Source organism: Nuphar pumila, chromosome 13 (genome assembly GCF_984573655.1).
Source record: "Nuphar pumila chromosome 13, dmNupPumi1.hap1.1, whole genome shotgun sequence".
NCBI classification, from domain to species: domain Eukaryota; kingdom Viridiplantae; phylum Streptophyta; class Magnoliopsida; order Nymphaeales; family Nymphaeaceae; genus Nuphar; species Nuphar pumila.
In genome coordinates this window covers 55,957,634-55,979,599 of record NC_143261.1, presented here as the reverse complement: position 1 = coordinate 55,979,599, position 21,966 = coordinate 55,957,634, and the positions used below count along the sequence as shown (strand labels likewise).

General features: G+C 35.4%; 1 protein-coding gene and 1 long non-coding RNA gene across 2 annotated transcripts in view; both read left to right on the top strand.

Annotated features, from left to right (window-relative positions):
• Nucleotides 1-21,966, top strand: part of LOC149818443 (uncharacterized) — a 1,135,480-nt gene that overhangs the window by 704,168 nt on the left and 409,346 nt on the right. The gene's annotated exons all lie outside the window — the stretch shown is intronic.
• LOC149818445 (uncharacterized) lies at nucleotides 14,172-18,051 on the top strand. The gene is made up of 3 exons (XR_016426977.1): nucleotides 14,172-14,378; nucleotides 17,798-17,887; nucleotides 17,960-18,051. It is a non-coding gene; the product is annotated as an uncharacterized LOC149818445 (long non-coding RNA).

Here is a 21,966-nt window from a genome sequence, read left to right as displayed (position 1 = left end):
AACATCATATCTATACAATGTGCAGCACAAAGAGTCCAAACTAAATGCTTTCTCTTATCCATAAATAATTTCCCTGCTTTCACATAGTTTGAGGTATTATCAATAACAACTTGAACCATATTCTCCTCCCAAACTTCAACAATATCATTCAACAATGCAAAAAGCAAATTTGCATCTTTTACTTCATTTGATGCATCAACTGATTTCAAAAACATTGTTCCCAAAAGGCAATTAACAAAAAAATAAATGAGTGTACACCCTTTTGTATCCATGTTTGGACCAATGCACTTTGTATTGGTCCAAGAACTCCTTCATTTTCTTCATTTCTTTATTCAAAAGTAGTTCTCGCAACTCGTGATATGATGGAGGCTTCATCCCTGGTTCAAATTGGCCTATAGCTTCAATCATACTGTAAAATGAAGGCAACTTCGCTGTATTAAAAGGTATTCCACCGTCATAAAATCACCTATTAATGTACTCGTACACTGTTTCTCTTTTTTCCTTTTTTGAAGCAATTTTCAAACATAGTTTGTTTGTTTGCTTGCCTTCCTTTCTCTGTTGAATCACTTTGAAAGTATAGATCCATAGCCCTTTTGGTCTAAAGCCGAATGTACTACTCCCCTCCATCTATGAAATTGCATTCACGTCCTTCGCCATAATCGGAAACTGAGAATAAACTTTCATTTCTTTCGTATATATTAACTGTCTCTCTCTTATTTTTTTCATCTCTATTCTTCTTTGATTCCTCCATGTACTTAGAAAGTACTTGCTTGATTTCTGCAATTGTTTTATCATAAGCCTTCACTTTTCTTTCAATCCCAAGTAGATGCCGTTTTATTTTATATATACATCCTTTATAAGTTCAACATTTAAGGTATGTCACAGAATTCAGATCTTGTTTATCCTTAATATAGGCCCACTCCCATGCTGGATCACCTGATTTTCTCTTAAAGTTCTGAATATGTTACTTGCTTGATTTCTGCAATTGTTTTATCATAAGCCTTCACTTTTCTTCCAATCCCAAGTAGATGCCGTTTTATTTTATATATACATCCTTTATAAGTTCAACATTTAAGGTATGTCACAGAATTCAGATCTTGTTTATCCTTAATATAGGCCCACTCCCATGCTGGATCACCTGATTTTCTCTTAAAGTTCTGAATATGTTCCAAATTTGAAAATGTGGACCCACTAGCACTTGCAGATGAAGCCCCCTTCCATTGTTCTAAAAAATGATAAGAATCTAAAAAAAGCCAACATCTAAATTTGCTAAATAAAAAGGAGTAAGCAACAAATAACATATCAGCAAAATATGAATTCATAATAAAAAAACCCTTAAGTTTTTTTTTGTAATTGCAGCACACATTTAATGACAACTTTAACATGAGCAAACCCTAGGTTTTTTATTAACTATAAAAAAGTTTAGGTGTGTTTTTAACAATATTGAAAACTTAGATGTGTTTTTTATAATCAACCAAAATTTAGGTGTTTTTTTTAAAATGTCCCCCAAAAAACATAGTTAAACCTAATTTGAGTTGGGTTCTGGTCATTATTTTATGCCTATCCTGATGTTTGGGTTTGGGCTCAGTCAGATACTAGACATGGATCCGGCCCATTGACTGCCCAAGATGAGATCTGTGAACTTATACCCAAACAAATGTTTATCTGTGCACTTATACCCTAACAAATGTATATCTGTGCCCACACATGCAACATTGGAAATAGCCAGTAACAAAAATTGGAGTGTGGCTGAGATTTGTTCGGATCACAGTAAATCTTTTTAGAAGAATTTCTAACTTGTCCGCACGGGAATTTGTAGGGGATTTTCAAAAAATGATTGGTTTTCTTTCATAGAATCAGTAATTTAGAGAAAAAGTCAAAAGGAAATTTACAAAAGCCAACAAGCAAAAATGTTTGGTTTATAAGAGAAAAACATAACTGCCACAACATAGATGAAAATATTATTCATGGCAGCATTGATCCCAATTTCATGGAGATACTCTTTACACTGGTGTATAAAGCAGAGCTACCGGAAGCTTCTTAGATAGGTGGGAAGCTCGCTTCCTGGAAACTCGCTTCAGAAGTGTGATACTCCTCGCTTCCGAAACTTGATGAGAACCTCGATTCCCCCATGCTTCTCCTATGCTTTCCACACGCCTCATCTATTCTTCTTATATGTTCTCTTACTCAACTTTTCTTGTTTTTTATGTGTTTTCTCTCACTTTTCTCACTCACTTCCATGTGCTTTCTCTAAATTGGTAGTCATCATTTTTAGATTTTGTTATACATTTAATTCTTACACTAGAAAAACATGAAATTTAATATTCGTCACTTTTATTTTAGTTTTTATTTGTGTTTCATTTTGATTTTCATTCAATTCATATATTTCTTTTATTTATTCTTCGCTTCCCGCTTCCTATATATTTTAAAATGCATTGCTTCTCGCTTCCGCTTTCTGTATTGTTTCCCGCTTCCGTTTCCTAGTCTGGCAACCTTAGTATAAAGTGATCCTAATAAACCGATAATGTCTATTTAGTACAAATATGACACCCAACAGTTTGCTTCATCACTCTTTTTTTTTATAGGCAAGCCATCACTGAGCATTTGATCTTTCTAGATTTATATTCTGATCAAATATATCACACTCACATCATTGGAATCACACCACGGAGCCAGCCCAAACTGTGAAGTGTGAACTCAAAAGGACAGTTTAAAAATGTTAAACAAAATGTGAAATGTTAAACAAAATGCTACCAAATAATGTCCCAAAATATGATGAAGAAAATTGTGGCACCAACAGCTTGAAACACTGAACACATTATTAGAATACTTTAATTCTTTTTCTTCACTTACCTTTGTTTATAAGGTTCATATGGAGAGTACAACTTTTAAGAGAGAGAGAGAGAGAGGTAGCGGTACCTGTAGAGGGAGGAGAAGGTTGACCTTCTTCGGCTCTGCCCTAGCGAGAGAAAGGAGAGAGAACGGAGCCAAAAAAGGGGAAAAATGACCCTTTTCCCCCTTTTATACATGTTGATAACAGTCAACGGAAAAAACAATACCGACCTAGGCTTATGCCTAGGCACCACCTTTGACAACTAAGCTTACCACTAACTAATGCTAAAATCCATAAGTACCCCTGAAAAAATGAAATGTACACATAAATACAAAGAGGGGGTACCACACTAAATGTAATACACATATGATACATAAGTCTCATATGTGATTTAACATAAGAAGGGAGAATATAGTTGTAAATTCATAAAACGATATTAAAGGCAAAATATCACAATATTTTAAAAATATCATAAATTTATATATGTCATGATATTATCGTGATAATATCATGATATTATAAGTTGCCTTTTACTTTTAATTATATCTTAACTATGTTTTTCTTCTTTCTTTTGTTTTTTTACTTATTTTTTGTATTATGTGTTGCTTTTCTCACTTATTGCTACTATTTTTAAAAATTTTTTAAGCACCAAGTTTATATTTATCAACCAAACCTAGAGAAATTGCCTTGCTAAGATATGTTCGAGACCGATATTTGTGACTATGATAATATATATTTTTTATATTTATATAATGCATGTCTACCTATTTTATTGCTTGTTGATCATTGATTTATATTTTATACTACTGTGATATAAAAATTTCTAAAATATTGTTTATTCTTTTTTATGCCATTATTTGGGCTATTTCTTGATTCTTTCTTTCCTGTGTTCACTTATTCTCAACTTTTATGTGTTGCTTACTCTGTTAGCCTTCACATGACAGCTTTCAGATGATGAAGGTGAACCAAATGAGAGCAGCAACAACAAAACCGGGGAAAATTCAAGTTTATGTGAACATAAAATCCTCACAAGTTTCCCCATTGATTCATGGTGCCAACAGATCATGAATCAACAAAACATCTCTGTGCTTCCTAATCTGTTAAATGGATTCTGGGTTGCATGCCATTATGGAAGTGATAACTCTGATGCTCTATTATACAAGATTCAGACAAGAGCAGCTTTCTGCAAGGTTTTGTTAATTGTGCTTCATGAAGCAGACAGTATATTCCGAAGATTATTGGGAATGTCAAGCTCTGGTTGCAAGGACACTGTACTGAGCTTGCAAAATACTTCAAAATGGGCCTCAATGAAACCACTGGTTAAGTCTTACATCAAAAGTACATTGTATCTTCTGACTCAGGCTACAGATACACAGATAATTGTCTTCGTCCTTTCTCGGCTCAGAGATTCAGTTATATTTTTAGTTGCATTTCCGGTTTTGCTACAAAGGCTTAGCAAGGTAACTGTTGTTGAACAAGCTAGAATCTATTGAGAAGCAAAAGATATGCATATGTATGCGTAAACATGCACGGATGTGCCCCATGCTATCCATGTGCATGCTTGTATTTGTGTGCTGACGTGGTCATGTCTGTGTTTTTCCAAAAAACATGCTTGTTTTTTAGTTTTATGCTTTGTTCATTACATTAGGCCATTTCTACGGCAAAATCGTGAGACTTCTTTTAAATGCAATGAAGTTTCCAGGATCTATATTGCATGATCCTGCTGGTACAGCAGAAAGGATATATTTGGTATTTCTTTGGGAGAAAAGTTTTCTTTATGAGGAAAGACGTAGGGAACAAGGGGTTTCAGTGCTAAATTTTTTAATGAGCAAATGTGGTTATTTCACAAAATTCATTTATTGCAGATGGAAAACCCTTTTTAGGTGTTTGCATCTATTATTTCATAATAATTCATATTTTGAGAAAGGTTTTTTCCTTGTTTGTCTCAAAGTGCTTGTCCATCACATGGGAAGAGGTGTACTTAATCTGCCCGGAGGTCACATAGATTGGAACCCCTACAGTTAACTTATTATCATTATACATGAGATTGATTTGAACTGTTGCTGTTACACTCGGCTATTGCAAGGGCATTCTTGTGATGAATGTCTAATAACTTATCACTTAATGGATTTTTATTATCTCATATGTGAGGTGATTGCACATTGCCATCCACCTATGGGCAACTGGAGGAGGGAGAGTCTCTTTGGCAGCATTCTTACTCATCCGAAGCATGGTTCTGCAGTTAAATTCAGATTGCTATGATTCCTTCCTAACGAACATGTACATAACATTTTTGGCACACTCCAAATTTGTTGAACCAGAAAACATAAAACATATCCAGTTTCTTACTGATTCTGTTGTGGAGTTGTACTCACTAGATATTGCTAAGTCTTACCAGAAGGCATCCATCCTTATACAGCACCTTTCCAAGGTTTTGCAGCATGCCCTCAAAACCAAGACGGAGGTCAGTTTTTCAACTCATGCATATCACAATTTTAAAAGCCAAATTAGTTTGCTAGTTATCGTGTCTAATTGTTCTTGCTTGTCCATCTATGCATAATGTAGAATATTGCAGTTATTGAATATATTAAAAAGTCTAAGATTTTAGGTTATTGAATATTGTAATATTATGCATTATTGGATGTTTTGGTACCCTTTTTGGTTATAGTATATCAAAAAGCTTAGCCTTTCAAGAGGAAATATTTATGTAGAACCTATATATATGAAATATGATGTTACAATATAAAGAAAATTCCTCAGATCTAGTAAACCATCTCCCCCCACTCCTTCACTTTCTCTCTCTGTGAAACTTGCTAGGCCCTTGTTTGGTGCCTTCTTTGATAATGGGAAACTCCTAATAATACTTAATATCCAAAAAAAGAAAAAAAAAATTCTGAAAGAACAAAAGCACAATTTATAATACTTGTACAGTGTAGTCGATTGAACCTCAACCTTGCGAAATTATGAACATTATGTATGTAACAAACAAACCTTCTCATTTCCTTAAGAGTCATTGACACTTCCAATTCTGTAGATTGGACTGCAGAATTTGCAATTTGATCAAGCCACATGATCAAGATATAGCTGGATAGATGTCAGACACATCTAGGGATGTAACTGGGTTGGATGTGGTTTCAATGTAGGCATAATTGGATATAATCGATGTCACATGGACTCGGTTAGGAGGTTGATGCACCCGTGTCGGCACGCCCCGACACGGGTGCGGCTTCAGACACGGGGCAGACTCGGTCAACAAGTGTTGGACTCGGTCAATGCATCGGGGCCGAGTCCGTCCACTTTATAGACTCGGTCAACTTTGACTGAGCCTATTGTTGTCCATATTTAAAATTTATTTTGGACTCGGGTCGGGTCCGATCCGGATCCAAAATGTTTATCGGGGTCGGGGCCGAACCCTAAAGAGGCTACGCAAGGGGAGGGGCTTACGACAGACCCCTCCCCGCTGATCTTTCCCTCTCCCCCAGCCGTCCCTCGCTCTTCGTCCCCTTCAGTCTCGCCGGCGACCCAGACCCTGACGATCGTAGCCGCAGCCAGCCATCGGCGACCCCAGCCACCGGTCCTCTCAGGTATGCACTACTCCCTCTTCCGTTCTTCTTCCCCTTCGTCCGGTAGGGGGCGGATCCCCCTGCCTCGTTCGTGTTTTCCGGCAGGGGATGGAGGCCCCTGCTTGAGTTTATTTTTCAGTAGGGGGCTCCCGTGCCTCAGATTTGTTTTTCGACAGGGGGCTGCCCCCTGCGTCAGATCTGTTTTCCGGTAGGGGGCTCCGCCCCCTGCCTCAGATCTATTTTCCGGCAGGGGGCTGCCCCCTGCGTCGGATCTGTTTTCCATTAGGGGACTTCGCCCCCTGCCTCAGTTTATTTTTTGGCAGGGGGCGGAGCCCCCTACCTCGTTCGTGTTTTCCAACAGGGGGTGGAGGCCCCTGTCTCAGTTTATTTTCCGGCAGGGGGCTCCCCTGCCTCAAATCTGTTTTTCGGCAGGGGGCTGCCCCTGCCTCAGATCTGTTTTCCGGCAGGGGTCTCCACCCACTACCTCAGTCGCAGGTTTTCGGCAGGGGGCGGAGCCCGCCTCAGATCTGTTTTCTGATAGGGGCCTCTCCCCCCTGCCTCAATGCCTTTGTTATTTTCTATCAGGCACACAGTTAGAGGGGTGGAGCTCTTGTTACTATTTTTTTGAAGTGTTTATTAACTTTATTTACATATTTTCTATTCACTTTTCACTTTTCAGATATAATGGCGAGTTCTAGTGGTGTCAATAGAGTTGGTTCAAGTTTAACTCTGAATTAGAAGTTTCTCAACCACTTTAGAGGCTTGTGACAAAAGGGATAAAAAGCTAGTGGTGGTAGTGGTGGGAATGTGCAGTTTCATTGTAATTTATGTACGATTGTTTTCACGGGTTCTTATACGCGTGTGAAAGCACATCTTTTGCATATTCGTGGTCAAGGAATTAGGCAATGTTCTGGGGTTGATAAGGACTTGTTAAAGCAATTAAAGAAAGAATAAGAGGAAGCTGAAAAGAAGAAAATTGCAGAGATGAGAAGCGATTCGAGCTTTTGAAGAAAAGAAAGATGGAAGGCAATAAAACAATACAAGGATCATTCAAAAACATGGCAAGAGCAGAAATTGATAAAAAGATTGGTCGATTCTTTTACTCAAGCTCAATTCTTTTTAATGTAGCTAGAAGTCCATACTGGAAAGATATGATTACATCTTTGACTAATTGTAATTTGAGTGGTTAACAGTTTTTCTTGTAGAGGAAAAAAATAGAATTGAAGACTTGTTAGAGACCAAAAATTTGCATGAAAACGTCATGGAGTGTTTATTGTTTCTGATGGGTGGACTGATATACAAAGGCGTCCACTGATAAACTTCAATGCTTACTCACTTAATGAGCCAATCTTTTTGAAGACTCTTGATGCATCTGGGGAGTATAAAGATGCTGAATATTTAAAGAGATTATTTGTTGAAGTGATAAAAGAAGTGGGTGAAGAAAGTGTGGTGCAAATCATTACTGACAACGCTTCAGTTTGCAATCGTGCATGAATGAATTTGGCAAGTGAAGATACGTATTCACATATTTTTTGGACTCCTTGTGCAGCACACAATTTAAATTTGGCACTTAAGAGTATATACAATCCATCAAAAGATAATGCACATGCACATGAAATGTGTTTATAGATTGAGGAAATAGAGCATGATCGAAATATTAGAAATTTTGTTGTAAACCATCATCATGCCCTTTCTATATTTAATCGGCATTCTGATCTCAAGTTACTGAAAGTTGCTGAAACTCGTTTTGCTTCTCATTGTTATGATGCAAAGAATTAAGCAACTCAAGAATGCATTGATGATGATGGTGGCTGATAAAGATTGAGATTTTTATCGCACTGAAGATGATGTTAAGTCTCAAGCTATCAAAAAATGCATCTGTGATGATTTTTGGTGGGATAAAATTACACATTTTGTTGAATTTACAGAGCCTATTTGGGAAATGATGAGAGAAGTTGACAGAGATATACCCATGCTTCATAGAATTTATGAAACGTGGGACAATAAGATTGAAAAAGTTCAAAGTATCATTTTTAAACATTAGAAGAAAGATATTGCACTTGATGATTCAGAATTTTACAATTATGTACATTCAGTTTTAGTGAGAAGATGAGATAAAAGCAATACACTTTTGCATTGCATGGCACACTCTCTCAATCCAAAATATTATGCAAAAAAATGGTTGACAACAGGTGTTGGTTGTGTTTTTCCAAATGAAGATCCTGAGATATCAAGGAACAAAATGATATATTTGAGAAGACTTTTTAATGATCCTCACATGTTTAAGGTTATAAATAGTGAGTTTGAAAAGTTCTTTACTGGAAGATTCGATTCTTTAGCAACACTCATAGCAAGGGACGGAGAAGATCCCCTTAATTGGTGGGCAACATATGGATCAGATACACCAAATCTGCAATGTCTTGCAAGAAAGTTGTTATCCCAACTTGCTACATCATCGTGTTGTGAAAGAAATTGGACTCACATATGTTCAAATTCACAACATTAAAAGAAACAAACTCACTAGTAAAAGAGCAGAGGATTTGGTTTATGTTCACTCTAATCTACGATTAATTTCTCATCACACCAAACATGAGTATATGTACTTTTTTTTCTTTTGTATTCAAAGTTTGTATTTAAATATTTATATTCAAAGTTTGAAGTTAGATACTAAGTTAGTCATATTTTGATGTAGTTGTGAACCATCTAAGTATTGAAATGTAAATCCAAAAGATTTTGACTTGGAGGGAGAACATGATTTGCATACTCTCAACATGGACTACCTCGATCTTGTTCTTCCCTCTAATTCAGACGATGGGGCAGATTTATGATAAGTTTTGTTGTTATCACACTCACAAGCTTCTTCATGTGTTATATTTTGGTAAGTTTGTGTTGTTACTTCAATAGAATTACTTTTTTATTTTTGCTGTAAAATTTACAATCTTATTATTAATTTATTGTTATATATATAATTATATATATATTTTTAAAATATATATAGTCGAGTCCCCGTCTTCAAAATTTTTGAAATTGTGCCGCACCTGTACCCGCACCGGTACCCGTACCCATACCCGTACCCGCACCTGCACCTGCACCCATGTGACATAGGATGTAACCTAATCAGACTTGGAGTTGGATGAAGAGATGGGTGAGAAAAGCCTTTAGCAAGCCAGATCCTATCAGCGTAATTTGTGTGTGTTGGTTCTGAACCATGATGCCATATGGTGATGTGCACTATTGTTTGCATGAATATAACCAGCAAATGTTAGATGTACCCCCCACAGACATGTTCAACATAGTTTATTTACTATATTATGAGGTTTTATCATGTCTAATATACCATAATCATAGTCACAATTATATATATATATATATATCGTGTGATAATATCAGGTGCAGAAAAGAAAGAAGAAAGGAAGGAAAAAAAGGAGGGAAGAAGGAAGAAGGAAGAAGGAAAGAAAACTGTTTTTCCTAGTTTTTTTTTATTTTCGCATTTTATTTTTAAGTTCATAGATTTTCCTGGGATTGATTGAAAAATATATAATATCCTGATATTTTGCCTTAGCCGAGATATAGCCAAGACCGATATTTGTGACTATGATTATAATACAGTTTCAAAGATGGTGAAAAAACGAAGGCTCACAATTCATGAGGATAAAAACTGGTCTAAAATATCCTATTAAAATAAACTTTAATGCATAAAATGGAAAATAGAACATCCTAAAATGATCCAAAGGTTAGTTTTTGCTTTTAGAGGTTAGATCTGTGTAAAACAAGTGTGTACCACCATAAGTTATGGTGGTTCAGTACCACCATAGAAACACCATATCCATATACATATGTACACACGTGTACATGCATATATATATACGCACCATTATCACCGATATCGCTGATATTTTGAATATATCGTGATATTATCGGCAATTTCAAGCTTGCCGATAATATTGGGAATATATCATGATATTTTCAAAATATCAACAAATAAAAAATATCACGATATTTTTGAGTTTTTTTTTTTTAAATTAAATTTGCATTTCCTATTTTTTTGTTTCTTTTATATTTTAAAACCTTTAAAACATGTTTCTTTATATTTTTGAAAGAAAAATAATACAAAACTTATTATTTTCTTAGGTTTTTTTGTTGTTATTTATATTTTTTCCAATTTTTTAAACTCCCATGATTTTCCCAAGATATTCCCAAGATTTATCAACTTTTGAAAATCTCTCCGAGAAATACCCTCGCTGAGAAATTACCTTTAATGATACAGGTGACTATGATACACACATTTTAAGCCAGATATTATGTTGGATTTGGATTAGGATATAAAAAACTAAAAGATAGTCTGTTCTGATTAGCTAATTGGATATTGAAATTTATACTGAATCCCTCTAAATGGATTTAAGCCAGTTGAATATCCAACCCTCACATCCTTAAGCGACATCTGCATAAGACCTATTTAAATCTTTAGCCCTGTTTCTTCCAAAACTATCCTAGTGCCATGTTTATTTTGGCCAGGCTACACTTCACCCCATGGCAAAGGCTTGGCCTGATTGCCTAGGCATGGGCCCATCAGTTTCAGGCCCAAGCTAAGTCTGTCCTGCACCATGTACCCAGCTCAATACCCACCCCTTCTGGAAGAAAGAGACTAAGGTTGGGTCAGATGATGCACTTTGGTTTGACCCAACACCATTAGAGATTGGAAATCTTTAGAAACATGTTTCTATTCTACTTGACCAGCACAATGAAATTTCTCTTGTATCTATGTCCTTCAAAGCAATCAAAGAGTTGATGAAATGGCGAACTTGGATTTTATGGTGACATATTTATTATAAATCCCCATTGATTTCATACAATTTATTTTTCATATATTTTTTCCCTGAAGGTGGTAGTATTATAACTTTATCCACTTGTATAGCTGAGGTGTATTATAGTTGTCTTAGAACATAGGAATATAATTTTAACTTTATAACCCTAACCTTGTTTCCTTCTTCTATAATTGTAGTAATATTTTATTTCCAGTTCCTATGATCTAGCATATATCTCATAAACTCCAAACAAAGGGTTTATATGATTGACAATAGAAACTTTAGAAAGTCCTTCAATTGTTTAGGAGTTGCTTCTCGCTAATAAAGCCAGATGATGCGGATAGATGGATATGTGTTTTGACTTTTGAGCTTCTCTCGATTCCTTGGGTTCTGGAACAATTTAAAAAAACGTGGCATGTTTAAGTCATTTTTAGTTTGAACGACCATCCCTGCTTAATTAGTGTCTTTGGGCTTTGTGACCCATGACTTGCAATTAGCAAATTCAGTGATTGTGGGATCAACTTTCCAAACATCTTCAAAAACTACTTCAAATAACCAGGATTAACTCATTTTTTTCCAATGTGAAGTTTGAACGCTTTTTTTAACCATCTACTTTCTTTGATGATGATGCCATCTTATCATTTTAAGAAAAAGTGAAATTTGGATATCAGAACTAACTTAAATGTCTTATAGTCAAAGAGCTAGGCAGTGCACACATGCCAGCTTGCTGTGTGGCTCAGAAACACACAAAATAAATTTTCAAAATGAAAAGATTGATAAAAGGCTTTCAAGATCTAGAAATTTTCTGAAATTATATGTTTTAACATTGTATGCAAAAAACAATTATAGTATAATATGAAATTCAAGGTGGCTGTAATGTTAAGATTAACATCTTACACCATTACAAGATGTACGCTAATATTAGTAAAAATTGTGCACCTACTTGAGCACAAGATGGCACTGTGACATGCACCCAGGAAAGCAAACCGGCATATTTAACATAATATGAAAATCCATGACTCTGTAAATACATTTGTATGTGATGTTGATTGTTGAACAGAACCCAGGAATTCAAATAAAAAAAAGAAAGAAAAAGTTTCAATCACAAACATAACTTGCTATTCTCTGCCTTTATAGACTTTTTTTTATTAAGATCAAGCATACTTAGAAGCACCTAAGTGATGTTTACATGAGGTTTCCTGAGCATGACTTTTATCGCCTAGTGCTAGCACGTAGGTAGCCTTCCCAGTCAGTAAGCTGGCCTCACAATATGGGTATAGGCAGGGACCCATGTGAAATATAGATATTGTATTGATCTCATTTCTAAATCTTTGTCATTTTATTTCAGCACCATGAAATGTTCATGATCCAAAGTTATATTTTTTTACCAATTTGTCTCCTTTCACTTTATTCAACTAGAAACAGTTCTTTTACTTGTTTCCTGAAGTTACTCTGTGCTCTATTAGTTCAGAGCCCCGAGTGCAACAAAACTAAATCCCTTAGGTTCTTTCACTAAAAGGTAAAGGAAAAAGTCCCTTTAGATAGAGACTCTTCAGAAAAAGGATCACCACCTCTTTGGGTATGCAAAGGCTAGTTCCTTTGTTCTTGTGCTGTTGTGCATGGCCAATGGATAATGTTGCATAGATTGGACGATCAATTACTTTCTTGTGCCACTGAGAAGACATTGGCGTAGATTTGGAAATGGTGGGTAATGACTATTTGGAGGCTTCTCAGAAGTAAAAGAAATACATGTTATTGTATGGATGGATTTATCTCACATGCAAGTTTATCACCTCCAATCACAAGTCATAAGGTCTTGGACCTTCATGGCGTGGCCTCATTGCTCTTTCAGGTATTTTTTATGAAGTTTTCCTTTAGCACAAACCCAAGTATTGTGTCATGAAGGTTATAGAGGGTGTGGTTCTGCTCATCATGACAGAAATTGCATATATAAAGGGTTTATTGTGGGCAAACTGTGGGTGACACCAAGCTTACAAAAATTAATTATTATTTCATGTATGTGAAAGTTGCAAGTGAGAAAGTTTACCACAGTGAAGATAATGATGCTACACTTGTTAATTTGCCACTAAAAGAAGTCTGAAGTTTTTATAGGATGAATTCCATGTGCGTGAGCATTATTTTGCATTCTCAAGTGTGTTTCACTATGTTTCAGACCACTATCTGATTTGATATAGATCAGCTATGGGCGATTTCACAATTTCATCGGCCAACACTGCTGGGATCTATATTATGTTAATTATTGGAACTATTGCAGCATGGTTTGATGTTAATTGGAAAACCGACAACTTCTCTAGTTTCCTCTGCCCTGCTCTCATTCATGTTCTTATGGAATCAAGTCATTGAACCTAGAACGGTTCTTACCCTTCTTGAGAAATTCACTGTGATATTGTTGTTTCCCAAATATAGTGAGTGTTTTGCCTATTCCCCACAATTTTCTGCTTATTTGTTCATAATTGTGGTTGCAATTCTGTTTGTACACGAGATCCATATTTCTCTATCTTCTTTCTAATATTTTACATATTTTTCAGGATGGACTAAGGAAAATACAAGATTGGCAGTATGTAAACTGCCTTGAACTTTGGGTTAAGTTTGTATGTGCTAACATCAAGGAACATGATCTTCAGAGTTTGCTATACTTGGCAATTCAGATGATAAATGGACTTGCCCATATGTTGCCTGGACCTCGTTTCTTTCCTTTGAGGCTAAAATGCATCCATTTGTTGAATAAGCTTTCACATTCTAGTGGCGTCTTCATTCCTATGGCTTCTTTATCTCTAAGCTTTCTAGAATTTGGGGAAGGTGGCAAATCTGATAATAGTGCTCCAAAAGATTTTAATTTTTCAAGTATGTTGAAGGTTGGTTCAAGTGGAGAGACTACCTCATCAGTTTTCAGGATCTTCACTGTCTCGGCTCTCTGCTTTACTTATTAGTTGGTTACTTGTCTGACAGGTGCCAAAACAGCTACTGAAACTGAAAGCATACCATGAGCAATGTGTACGCTCTGCAGTTGAAACACTTTCAGAGCACTTTTTTCAATGGAGTTATCATGTATCTTTCCCTGAGTTGGCTTTTGTTCCACTCGTCAGCTTTAGAAAGTTTTGCAAAAAGACAACCAGTGAGAGCCTCAGACGTCTTGTAAAGCCATTCATGGATCAGGTAAATATTTTTGAATAAGCTTACATGTTTGACTTTGCGATAGCACGTGCTCAGAGTTGTGTTTTTTATCTGTAAATTGATTTTCTTTTGACCAACAATGTGAAACATTGCTCAGGGAATCCTTAGTACAACTAACTTGGGCTGACAGAATCTGTGTCACAAGGTTGCACCTACCCCTGACCACAATCCAAGTGCATAAGGTGAAGGGGCTCTGAACTTGGGGCAAGGGCACTTTGCATCAATTCTACATCTACCCTTGCCACAATTCAAGATCATATGAGGATTTTGTACCTACATTTGATTATGTGGAACCAGCCCTGTCCACTTCATGTTGCTGCCACCTGAACAGCCTTAAATTGAATGGTCTAAGCTTGGAAGCCTGTAGTTCTAATGAAAGATTTGTTGGTTCGAGACAAGAAAAAAAATTGATGACCAATGCCGGTGTTTCAAAACCTAGCAAGCTCAGAACCCATCTTAGGATGCAGGAAGTGTAGCCAAACTTCTCCAGGTTTGTGCCTAGAGTTAGATGGACTTGGAAAATCCAAGACCCACCAATTTGGATTAACAAAACAACCAGCCGGGACTGATTTATCCACTCGGCGCCAAGTGACACAATCTTGTTCAATGAATCAATATCATGGTGATAGGCTTAATCCTATCCATTTGGATTATGGTTATAAACATTATTTTATACTAATGAAGAAGCAGTTCCCAACATCTCTTTTTTATTTGACGGGGAAAACCTGGCCCAGTCTGGAGACTTGGCCCAGACCTGGTTGTCTATCCAGGAAAAAATCTTGTACAGCTACCCTGCCTCATGAACAGTACTGTTGTTATATATATATATATATATATATATATATATATATATATATATGTTAAAATATATGTAATCATGTATATATATATATATACCCGATAAAGGGTATTTCTATAATTCTGCCCATTATGGGCATTTCAGTCTTTTTACTTTTCTTTTATTTCCTTTTTCTTTTCTCTTTTCTTATTTTTATTTTTCTTTTTTTGATTATAAAATGCATTAAATGCATTGCATTGGGGGTCTCTGTTAAATTATGTATATAAATATATATATATATATATATATATATATATATATATATATATATATATATATATATACATACGTATATATATACATATATGTATATATATATATACATATTTCTTTTTTTTGTTTTCTTATTTCTCCAAATACCCAATAGGGGTATTTTGGTAAATCCCCATGTAAACTCTCCCCTTTTCCTTTTCTCTCCCTTTTTTACTTTTTCTTTTTTTCTTTTGCTTTTTTAAGACCACAAGGGGCCCCACTCATCTTGTCGTTGGGGCCCCAACGGTCATATTTTTGAGATACTTTTTAGGAATTGAGGTTGCCTATTCTCTCAGAGGATATATTCTCTCTCAAATAAAATTAGCTGCTAACATATGTGCTAGGTCAAAAGTTTTCGATAAAAAGGTGGAAACCTCAAAAGTCATAAATACAAAATTAAGACTTGAAGATAGTGTATTGCTTGAAGATTCTATTTCATATTATCAATTGATTGGATCTCTCACTTATCTCTCTATCACCCAACCTAATATCACTCATGTGTTCATGCAGCAAGTCAGTTTTAACATGCCCCTACCACATTGCACATGGCAGAAATTATGAGGATTGTGTGATACATTAAAAACACCGTTTCAAAAGAGCTTTTTTTTTGTCCTCTTCATCATCTTTAGATCTAATTATCCGGGGTGGTAACCTAAATGATAGGTTTTTGTATTTTTTAAAGAGATTCGTTGATCTATTGGAGGTGTAAGAAACGACAAAAAATATCTTTATCTTCAGCTGAAGCCGAATATCAGGTAATGACTATGACAACAATGGAGCTTGTGTAGCTTAAAAGTCTTCTCAGTGATATGGAAATCATCATCTCAACACCTTCGAAGAGTGTTATGACAATAAGAGTGTAATCTACATTGCGAGCAACCATACCTTCCATGAGCGAATCAAACATATTAAGATGGATTGTCACTATGTTTGTGATGAATATCTAAGAGGAACTATTACGTTGCCGTACCAGTTGACAAATTTCTTCATCAAAGCTCTTTCCGCTCCTCGATTTCTCTTTCTCAGCAAACTTTCGATCATTTTCTCGTAAAGTTTGAAGGGGAGTGTGTGTATATATATATATATATATATATATATATATATATATAAAACAGTTTGCCCAATAAGGGCATTTTTGTCTTTTTGTATGTAATTATAGTTGTTTATTAGAAACAACTATTTTTTCATTTTCTTATTTTTGTCTTCATTTTCTTTTTTTATTTCTATTTTATCATGTCATTGGGCCCCACTCTATAGAGTCGATAGGGGGCCCAACAGTAAAAAAATATGACCGAGGGAGCTCCCCAACGTCTCTATGAAAGGGAGCTCCCAATGGTCTCCCTCTTGTATTTGTATATAAATAGGGGAGTGTTCCCCCTATATTTTTTCATGGCTTCCCAAAGCACATTTTCAATAATATTTTATTTTTAATTGACTCTTTGTATTGTCCTTTAGTGGACTTTTGTCTATGAACTTTTGTGCTTGTCTATCTTCTTTGTAATTGTCCACTTATGTGCTTTTGCACTTTGCTTTTGTAATTCCACATACTTCATTACAACCGCTTGCATCAGCTTGCACACAGGCACATGACTGGTTTTGATCTTGAGATGTGGGATTAGCATCACTCCTCAATCCCACTCCACTGGCCAAATGCACACTCTGCTGCAGGGCCAGCTCCCAGCATCTTACCCAAAATCATTTTAAGTATTTGTTGCTGATAAAATTAAAACAAATCCCTTTTGGTGTTTGTGATATGCACTTACACTTCAGCTATCTGTGACATTTCCTAGACTGGACCAGATTCCATGCAACACCCAAAATAATGTCCAAATGAAAGTAGCAGGATGATTTTTGAAACATCCTCTGTTGTGCTCTTTGTGACCAATGTTAAACTAATTGATGAAATAAGGAAAAGAAAATTAAACTAAAACATAGTCTTGGTTTTTAGTTGACATCAGTGAATATTTTAGGACTGTTTCATATTGTAGTATATAATGGTATTCTACAGATGCAAACTTTGTAAGCAGGATGCACTAGTAGTGGATTTCGTGATGGACATATCATCTTCACATATTTTTTTTTGTATTAATATCATGCTCTTGAATTTTCTGGATATCATAATCTGACATCAAATATTCATGAAAAGAGATCATGTCTGCTTTTTTCTTTTTCATTCAAGCTTAAATTACGGGAGAGTATGAAAATGAGCTTTTCTTGTAATTAAAGACTTGCCATCTTCTGCGCTCTTCAGCATTCAAGTATCAAATTAATTTGGCAATTCTCTCACCTTTTTCTTTTTCCTATGATATAGGTTGAGCAGAACATAGAATTTGTACAGAAAAAAAGGGATGAGATTGCTTTTTCTCCAAATGACCAAGCATCACTTGAATCTTTTCTCCAGGTGTGCTAGTGTTTCTCTTTTTTTTTGTGTTTACTAGCCATCTTCTCTCACCAACTGTTCTAATATCTCTAGGATGAAAAGAGAAAAGGGAGTGCTCCTTTCCATAAGTATCATGCAAGGATTGTTGAGGGATCTCTTTCTAAAAAAGCTGAGAAGAAATCAAGGTAATAGATGGATTTTTGTTAGAAATCTCCAATAATTAATTAATTCTCTGCTTGGCTCACAAAGGCTTCAATATAATCACAAAACGATATATACCCGAAAAAATGCGATATTTTAAAAATACTGCTAAAACCCTCACGATTTTTTGTAAGATTTTGAAATATACAAAAAAATCATGCCGCTTCTTTTGATGGTGTGAACTTTTTTTTTGTCAGCAATCATTCAATGCTGAGCTGAGCTGGCATTGAATGGCGCATGTCAGTCAGCATTGAATGCTGACTACCGATGGCAATGGCTTTTCACTAAATGAAGGGGAGGCACCCTCGTTTTATATAGCAGCTGAGAGGGCCTTCCCTCCCCTACACATTTGGTATGGTACTATTCAAGTAGCCGATTAGACTCTAAACAACTTATGCATATTTTTTTAAAGGGAAACTGTGTTATATGTTGCGTATCATTTAAACTTCCTTCACCCCATTGCTGAAACTACCTTATATTATATGGTATTTTGTAAATGCCTTTCACCCCATTGCTCAAAGTAACCTATGTTGTATAGTATTTTTGGAAACGCCCCTTACCTCATTTTCAAAATCTCTCTCTCTCTATATATATATATATATATATATTTATATATATATTTATATATATAAGGTGCTCCCAGAGCACCTACTCTCACCTAATAGAAGCTTTAAATTTTCAGAATCTGAGTGATTTTTTCGTTGATCAGACCCTATAGATATGATCTACAACTTTGCTTTCTAGTAGGAGGGAGTAGGTGTTCCCGGAGCATTACTCTATATTAATAATGATAGGGTGTTCCCCGATCACCTACTGCCACCTAGTAGAAGCTTCAAATTTTCAAAATCTGAATGCTTTTTTCGTTGATCAGACCCTATAGATATGATCTACAGTTTTTATTTAGTGGAAAAAAATGTTTGGATCATGTGATTATGTCATACATGTAGTTTTTTTTAAGATCTTCAAAAATCAATGGCTCACAAGGTACCAAAATTTTATGACTAAAAAAGCCTATTTTGAACATGATCCAAAACATGATTACTATCAAATACACTGTTTTAAGTACATCTATAAGATTTGATTGAGAAGATGCAACCTACAAATATGATTTCTAGTAGGTGCTCCGGGAGCACCCTAGGATTGCTCTATATTAGTAATGAATGTATAAATTTTCAACTTACAGAGATTTTCCTGAGGAAAACTCACTTTTTTAACCTGAGAATGAGATTTGTAACTGTGATACCCAGGGTGTGCATCCCTTGCTTTAAGCCCAAGCATCAAGCTCCCTGGAGGGATTTTATGTGCTTGGGAGTGGGCCATACGGCAAAGCATCAATCTCTACCGGGCCCCACCACCTGAACTGGGGTTTCCTCTCAAAAAATATAAAAAAGGCAATTCTCTGCCTGCCAACTAGAATTTTTGCTGAATAAATTCATCTTACTCTGGTGGTTGTCAACTTGGTATTGCAGCATTTTGGAAGAGCCAGCTTCAAATTCTATTGAAGTTACAGAGCTTGTAAGTGGAATGAAAAGGTCAGGCAAAGGGAAAAGAAACTTGAATTTAAATTCTCCGAGTAAGAAGAAGAAACATAGAACATGAGTGTGCATTCCATATACCTTTTTAACCGTCGTGTTTTTCATTATTGTTTAATATTGAGTGATAATAACTGGATTAGTTTTATTTAGTTTTAGTCATCTAAATTCTGTACATGCTGACGAAGTTTTTGAGGGCTTATATGATGAAATAATTCCACTGGAGATCCGGATAAACGACAATTCATTGAAAGGTTTAGTGCATGCTTGATATTGACTGATCTAATTTATCAAGATATCTGTGCATGAGCAAGTGACTTTTTAAGTGTTGTTGTTTCCAATTAGGAGATTCAATTCATATCAGCAAATTCACATCGATTTTAACATGAGGACATGTACTTCATGCAAGATTGATTGGCCTAGTTGTTTCCTCTCATTTGATCGTTTGACTAGTCACCTCCTCTGTAGATGTTTTTAGGTTTTTTAGTATTGTTTAGACCATTTAATTTCCTTTTTAGGCCGTAGATGCCGTTTGACTCAATTATTGGCTGTTGGGATCGAGTCTATAATAACTGAAGCCTATCTTTTATTCCTGTTATCCATCTCTCTCTCTCTCTATCATTTTTTAACCTAGTGTGAGTCCCTTTCATTTTATTAAAGGTGCTATCTTAAGTGATTTGTGCCAGGCAGTTTAGTTGGACAACACGTTGTAGATTAGACTCCATGAGCAGGCCAAGCTCAGTTGTATCCTCAAAGCCAAATTGTGTAAAGTTCATTGCACCAAATAATTATCAGAAGTTGGGCAATTTTCACTTTATAATTCTGGTCAATGTGTTGTATAATTAACACAATTGCTTCCTTGTTTGGGGTTGGTGACGGGGTTTGAACTGCTTTCTACTACCATGTTTTTTTTTTGTTTATAATTATTCATTGTGAACTCCTTATATACATAAAAGATATAAGACATTGGAATAATTAATTAAAAAAGATTGTAAATACAAAGAAAGAATTCATAAAACAACTTCTAATAAATACAGATTTTGTAAACCATCTGTACTCTAATATAATGTTATTTGTGCTTTCGCCGGTTGTGGCCAATTTCATCAAAAATGATTGCACTTGTATTACCCAACATTTTTGTGTTCTGTTTTTTGTTTCTTCTTAAGGTATCTTGTTTTAGGATGCGCTTTAGGTGGTAAGACTGGAATAAGGTTTGGAGGAGTGATGTGAGATATTATCCGTCATTAGAAAAAATGAATAAGTATTATATGCAGCTTGATACGATTTAATAGTGTAGAACTTATCGTAGTAATCTTCTGATAACTTGTCTTCGTACAAAATGCACGTGATTATATGTTTGCACAAAATCTCGCTAACCTGTTACTCTCTACAAGAGCATGTTTGTTTTTTAAGATAAACATTGCAATTGTGAGAGTGATTGTAGGCTTTGTATCGACGATGAAGGCAATGCACTACTTGAACACATAGATTTCGTGCTTCTTTCTTACCATCGTCCAACTTTTTTTTACTTTAGGCACCACACATGTTATGGGTATTATTCTTTTGGTTTTCAAAAAGTTTCATCATCATGAGATAAAGTTTTTCAATAAGAGGATTTAGTGACTTGTCATGTATTGTGAGAATCCTCGCATTAAATCTCTTTACTATATTAGAGGTTAAGCGCTTGTACATTCTAGTTGAAAAGTATATGTTAGGATAATGTTTTTCTTTTATGACCTTAGTTGCATACTTGTATGCATCTTCCCTTTGCTCCTGAATCTTTTTAAGAAAATAATTATACTCTTGTCTCGTGAGTGCTTTGGCTGTGCTTTACCAAAGTTGACCTAGTGATATTCCAAATTTATGTTAAAAGTTTTTCGTAGTGTTTTGTGTAAAATTCAACCTGACAATTTAGCCATGTATGGGAGAACATATTGTGTAGCTTTGTGTGCTTATTTGAGATAGCTGTTAATTGTACTTTAACTTTGGGTATGTCATTGTATTAGTGTCTCAATTGTGCATTCACATGCATAAAAAAACTACACCCATGATTCATTGGACTTGTTATCTATAACAGTAAATGCAACCGAAAATATTTGATCACAACGATCAATACCATGGGCTGACAACAATATTTATGTATTTTTCTTTTAGGAATGTGTCATCTACCATAAGAAGTGGAGGGCTTTCTTTAAAAAACTGATCAATGCATGCACGAAAAGATACGAACATGTACATAAATCTATGTCGTCTATCAGTTTCAATGCACATTGTCGATCATCGGTTAGTCGTCATCAAATAATGACAATAGGCAAAAAGCATCTTGAAAAACTCTTCGAATAAACCATATAGGATCACCTTAGTCAT